This window comes from Ursus maritimus (assembly GCF_017311325.1).
Source record: "Ursus maritimus isolate PB19 chromosome X unlocalized genomic scaffold, ASM1731132v1 scaffold_X1, whole genome shotgun sequence".
Lineage (NCBI taxonomy): Eukaryota > Metazoa > Chordata > Mammalia > Carnivora > Ursidae > Ursus > Ursus maritimus.
The window spans coordinates 43512536-43519484 of NW_024423319.1; the positions used below are offsets into that span (position 1 = coordinate 43512536).

The 6949-nt window shown below is 37.4% G+C and overlaps 1 pseudogene; it reads right to left on the bottom strand.

Annotated features, from left to right (window-relative positions):
- Nucleotides 1–3451: 3451 nt before the first annotated feature.
- On the bottom strand, nucleotides 3452–4191 carry LOC121106232 (annotated as a pseudogene).
- Nucleotides 4192–6949: the final 2758 nt, after the last annotated feature.

Genomic DNA, 6949 nt, shown 5'->3' on the forward strand with positions numbered 1-6949 from the left:
AGAGAGAAGTCTGTGCTTAGGACCGCAAGGCAGGGACTTTCGGATTCTAATCCTTCCTGCCAACCTTGAGCACTACAGTGATTTCAGTGACATTTTCTATCTCTGAGTGTCATTAGACATTTATAATGTGAATGTCTCACATAGGAAAACCTGCAGTACCACCTTGAGCCAACCAGTGACCTTCTATGTGTCTCAGTTTTGGCACCTGCCAAGTGGGCTGGGCAGTTAAACTACTTGCTTTTAAATGCCTTTGAACCCTACGATTTTAGCACCATGCTCTGGTTTATCTTGAAGGGCTGTTCTGAGGCTCAAATGAAATATTCGCTATATAAGGACTACACAAATTTTGAAGTGCCATACAAATGTAAAAGTATTTTCAATTATGCATCTCCAAATATAACCAACAACTTGCATGTGCTCTCCAAAATCAAGCAAGTGGGTTTCTGGGCTTTGATTTCTGATTAGTCCCAAGACATATGATTTTACTTTGTTCCAATTTTCAGAAGCAAAAAGAGCAAAAGGTTCAAATTATGATCTTTATTAAGAAGGTTCTAAGCCATTTAGAAATGCTGGGCCATAAGTGGCTAAGCCAATCTTTTCACTGCTGTGTGGGCCCCCTGAATAGCTTTTACTGTGAAGACTAATAAAAATGATAGTAGAGTTGAAACTGAGCAAAATTAGATTAAATTTCAATCTGTATTCTGCAATGGTTTGTGATGGGGAGGACACTTCCATATATGCTTCTAATCTTTTCACATGGTTTATAGACCAGCTATTAGTTAATAGGTTTTGGCATGAGATTAATATTTAGGTATTTGAAAATTCATGTGCTGCATGCCTGTGTTTATATAGCAAGGAGCTGAATCTGCACATTCACTTCAGGAACACAGGGATCCAGAGGCAAGCCCAGAATCCTATTTGCGTGAAGAAGACTAGCTAGGGCCTCTCTAGATGCCCACGAGAAACATTGCAGAAGACAGTCTTTTATTATACAAACATCCAGTAAGAACTCAATAGGTGCCACACACTGGCTAATTGCTGGGAACACAAAGATGAAAAAGAGAAGCCATTATCTTAAGAGTTGATACATTCTAAAATAGAGAAACAATGGTCATCTCCCATGACACTAAAACTTATATTCCAGAATAAAGAATGGAAGGTAAAAATACCCAAACTCTTCCTGAGGTGGTCATAGGGGTATTGATTGGTACCCTGGGAAGAAAGAATTTAAGAACATACTTGGAATATTTTATTCAATCTAAAATACACTATTCTCTGCCCAAATAATGCATTAGGGGCGTTCTATTTATTTTGATATCTCTTTTCAAGGCATACACACTGCCACTATTTATGCCACCATAAAAGCAGGCAAGGCCAAAAGCAACCATACCAGCTGCTGTGGTTGGTTAATGGACAAAGATGCTTAAATTTAATTAAAGCAAATGCAAAAAAGATTTACATACTATCAGCTAACAAATTGTTTCAGAGTATCCAACTAAAGCCCACAAGATGGACCCCTAAAACCCATTTGAAATGGGGAGCACAGAGTGATTTAAAATGTGTGTGCCTAAAGAAGAGACCGATAAAACAAACATGAGTTTGATTTTCCACTCATATTAAGAGTTGGTATACTTTCTTCCAACTTGATGAACAGGCAACAAGTAATGTTACATCTTCATATTATATATAAAATATATATATAATTGGGATATGGGTGACATACTATATAATTCACCCATTTAAAGTGTACAAGTCAATGGTTTTTAGTATATTCACAGATTTGCTCAACCATCAATTCCATCAATTTTAGACATTTTTATCACTCCAAAAAGAATCCTTGTATCAATTAAAAGTTACTCCCCATTGATCCAACTCCATTCCCCAAACTCGGTCCTAGACAATCACTAATATTACTGTCTCTATTGATTTTCCTATTCTGAGCACTTCATATGAATGGAATTATATAATACATATAATACATGGCATTCTGTATCTGGTTTCCTTCACTTAGCATAATGTTTTCAAATCTCACCTATTTTGTAGAAAGTATCAGTATTGCATTCCTTTTTTTATTGATGAATAATATTGCATTATAAATATATACCACAATTTGTTTATTCGTCAGTTGATGGACATTTGGGTCATTTTCACTTTTTAGCTATTGTGAATAATCTTATCACCTCTTACATTAATTTCTAAATGTGCACATCACTAAGCACTGGTCCAGATATTAAAAGACGCCATTCTTTATTTCCCAATTCCTTCCCAAATCACCAAAAATAAAACATATACAGAAAAACCAGATAATAGCTCTTCAACAGGTACATAATAGGCACTTAAACATTTCCTGATTCAGTGACTTAATGAATGAGAGAAATCTTTTTCAACCCCTGCTTCCCCTTTCAATCACATCCTTATCATTGCCACCTGGATACTAGGTCATAAAATGTTAAAGCCGGAAAAGAGCATGGAGTCTAGAATTCATTCATTCAGTCATGGTTCGAGATCCACATGTATCAGAACCACCAAAGGAGCTTGTTAAAAATACCTATTTCAGCACCCCCCTCCAAATTCCAGAGAATCTAATTAATTCAGTAACTTTTGGAGGTGATGCTACAGGAATCTGCCTTTGTAACAAGCACCCCAAGTAATTCCAGTGCATCCTAAAGTTTGAAAATTATTTAGTCTACCTTCCCATTCTATAGAGGAGGAAATTTAGAACTAGCATGGGGAAGTGACATGCTTAAGGTCACAGAGTATGGAAGAGATAGAGTCACAGGGAGCTAAGGTTATGAATCCCAATATAGCACTTTGCATTACCTTGGGTACCCTCTTTATTACATCCCCATCTTTCCCTTGTGAATATATACTGCTCTCACAGACTTGCTCTATAAGTGTCAGTGTCTGACACACCTTAAATGCTCAATAGCTATCTTTTTTTTTTTTAAGTTTGGTCCTGTGTGAACCAGATACAAAAGGATCTCCTATTTTGGCAGTGTTTGCTAAAAGTATAAAGTAACAAATATAAGGCCCAAGAAGAGAATACCAGACCCAGGAAGAAGGTCTCTGTGGTTCCTGACCCAAATGTTGAAAAAGAACCTAACCGGAAAACTGTCTCCAACCATGGGCTTTTGGTGGCCAAAGAAGCTATGTAGTGACATTTCCTATCCAAGGTTCTGAAACTGCTCTGTACACCCACTGTGATCTATTTAAAGGAGCCAGTTCTTTTTAGAAAACAGTTTCTGCCAAGTGTTCTATCAGAGGGAAATCATAAAGTAGGTGAGCTTCAGCCGTGAGTAAAAGGTAGTGGAAACTTTTCTAAGTTAAAGTTGATATGCCTATCAAAAAGATACATTCACCGCAAACCCATTACCATGAATCATACCTCCTCATTTCTCTGCACCTTATTTTTTCTGATATCTGATATTTATTTGTTACTCTTGGAAAAATCTCATTTTTGACTGGACTTGGACTTAGAGGTAGAAGCTCTCAGAGAGGACAGCCTCCATCTCTTGGCAATCTGTTCCTGGCATTTTTCTTTGGCCTCCTTCATTCTCTTAGCCCAACGTTCATGATATTCTGCAGCTTCTTCCTTGTTTTTCTTAGTATGCTGTTTCTTCAGAGCAATGCATAGACATTTGTGTTGGAGGATATGTGGAATAACAAGATGCAGAATCTTGGGTGCTTTGGTTCTAGGTTTCTTACCTTCTTTGTTTAGGGGCCTTCTCACAACATACTGGTAGACATCATCTTTAGAGAGACTGAAAAGTTTGCAGATTCTGCTAGGTCTTTTGGGCCCCAGGTGATGAGGCACAGTAGTATCAATGAGTCCAGGAATATCCTTTGTCCCCTTTTTTACAATGGTCAATTTAAGAACACTGAGATTGGCACCCACAGTGCAACCCCAAATAGATTTTTTCTTTCTTCCTCTAGTCCTCCTTGATCTGTAGCAGGAATGGCCCTTACTCAGCAGCAGGTGGACATGGCCATGGGACAAGACACCCTGTTTTATGAGGAAGTCTTATTTGTCATTGCCACCACTGATTCACACCATATAACCCTTCTTCACCCAGAGCATCATCAGCAACTTCTGTGGTTATATGCTTCTCATAAAAGGTATGAAGTTTGTATTCATTGTCCACTTCAGAGTTTCTGGCAGCCAGGAGCTGGAAAAGCAATGTTCAGCTTCATCCTAAAGCAGCCTACTTCCTCTGAGGTGCCACACAAGAGTTCACCTCAACTTTTTAAATATTTTTTCAAAGTAATAGTTATATAATACTACAAGACTTATTAACATAAAACAGCGGTCCTCTGCTCCCTCTTCCTGAGTCCTTCTTCCTAAAAATAACTTTGAACTTTTTAAGCTGTTTCTTCTGTTATTTATCTCTCTCTCTCTCTCTCTCTCTCTCTCTCTCTCTCAAGAAAATCTCAAGAAGACTCTCCGCTGAGCTCAGAGCCCCATGCAGGGCTTGATCTCATGACCCTAAGATCAAGACCTGAGCCAAAATCAAGAGTTGGATGCCTAACTGACTGTGCCACTCGGGTGCCCTTATTTATCTTCATGTTTACAAATAATATGCTCATAGTTTCACTTCTTAATTAGCCAATATTATGTACCATCTATTGAGTCCCTAACATGGAAGATAATGACCAGTTACCTTCCCTCAATTCTTCAAATATAGCTATATCACAGTTTTACACTGTCAGGAATATTTACTTCTAAACTAAATAGTATATTATAATTTAATTTCCTTTCTTGTACAACTTTTCGTTTTCCCTGGAGTTAACAATTGTCTCATTTTTGCTGGAGGGAGCTTTCATTTGACTTCTGTTTTCTATGTGAAGTAGCAGACAGTGTCATCTGTTGAGTAAGTGGGGAGGTAGTTGAAAAGGAAGTTTGAAATAGCCAATTTGGAGCTTGAGGGAAAGATGTCATTAGTGAACACAGAATGTCTAGGTAACATTGAGGGTTCAAATGAGGTGAGAGGTCATGAATTTATAGATGAGAGGTCATGAATTTATAAATGATACCAGTCTACACAGCTGTGTGATATTTTTTTCCAACTGTGCTCAGGTGTAAGAGTGGAAGCAACAGACAGTTAAGTTGATCCAGGGATGAGTTTACCAAGAAGGGTTCAATAGGGAAAAAAAGGACAATGGAAGAAAAGTTGGAGATATTAAAGAACAGAAGTTAGATGAAAGCTCTCTCAACTTCTTTCCACCAAACCTTTGACACACATATATCTATATTCATCTTCCTCTTTGGTTAAAATGGGGGGGTCCTTCTTACTGTCTAATATTATTCTACCTGCGTTGAGGATAATGAAGGACATGAAATTTCTAAACATAGAATCCAGTGGAATTATTTACTTTGAACAAAACCCTAAGAACTAGATGCATATGGAAGGGGAGGGAAAGAAAAAGGTGTACAGGTGTGCGCTCACACACACACACACGCACACACACACACACACAGTCACATGCAAGTATAGAGCTAGAAAGTCAAATCTAACAGTGAAGTAAAACGTGAGAGAATCTGCTTGAATGGGGAAATATAGCTTGAGATGAGTGGTGAATATTTGAAAGAGCTACCATGGAAAATCAATAATAGATGAGGCTGAATAGGTATACGTAAAAAGTCTTCCTAGCAGTTCTGAAGACCCCAGATGAGGCTATAGACCATGAACTTGTTGTGGTACTGGTCCTGACAAAGGTATTATTTTCTCTAATTCAGTCATAGATGTTGGAGCATAGAAAGCAGTGGTTAGATTGATCCAAGAATGAGGGGTTTTCTGGGCAGGTTTAGTGACAAGATGAGTCCAGAATTAGATAAGAACATCAGCAAGAGGAACATACTATGAGGTTTAGGCTGGATAAGAAAGTAAGCAATATCACAAAAGGGTCACAAGGCTTCTCACTAGGCTCAACTTGGAAATAATTAAACATTTTAGGTTCTAAAGTAAAAGATGCTTTTACTTTACACCCCTAAAGTAAAAGGGGTGCTCCCATTACTCCTTTCAGTTACAAAATGCAGTTATCTTTCTATCAACAGACTGCAAGTACCACCTCCAAATAATAATTGGGCTTTTGATTAATATGTACCATAGTACTAATGTCTCAGATCACTTTCTTAAAAAGAAAAAAGTCAAAATATAAGAGTTGAAAGGGTTATGTCCATAGCACAATCTGAGGCTTTAATTCAATTTTTAATATCATGCATTTTTATGGGGATTATAGAAGGAACATATCCTAATGTGGAAAATTTGAAAGCTACACAAAGGAACTAAAAATGACCTCATAACAACATTCAGGGAAAAAATAAGTAAATTATTTTAGCATATATATGAATATATAGCTTTGTGTCATGTTTAAATGCATGGGTTCTAGAGCTAGATAGGCTGGGTTCTTATCCCAGAAGAGCCATTTCAATAGCTATATACAAATAAATATATGTGATATTTTTAATAAATATATATGAGATTTTTGGTCACATTCCTTTGTTCAAACTCAGTATCAACCCATTAATTATTGAAGCTGTGTCTTAGATACATGAGGTTCATTATACTATTCTTCCTAATTATATATGTTAATCACATTAATTTTTTTACAGTACTGTACTATATTTTTTATTTATTTTTTTAATTTTTATTTTGTTATATTAGTCACCATACAGTACATCCCCAGTTTTTGATGCAATGTTCCATGATTCATTATTTGCATATAACACCCAGTGCACCATGCAATATGTGCCCTCCTTAATACCCATCACCGGCCTATCCCAGTCCCCCACCCCCTCCCCTCTGAAGCCCTCAGTTTGTTTCCCAGAGTCCACAGTCTCTCATGGTTCATTCCCCCTTCTGTTTACCCCCCCTGCATTCTTCCCTTCCTTCTCCTACCCATCTTCCTATTCTTATGTTCCATAAATGAGTGAAACCATCTGAGAATTGTC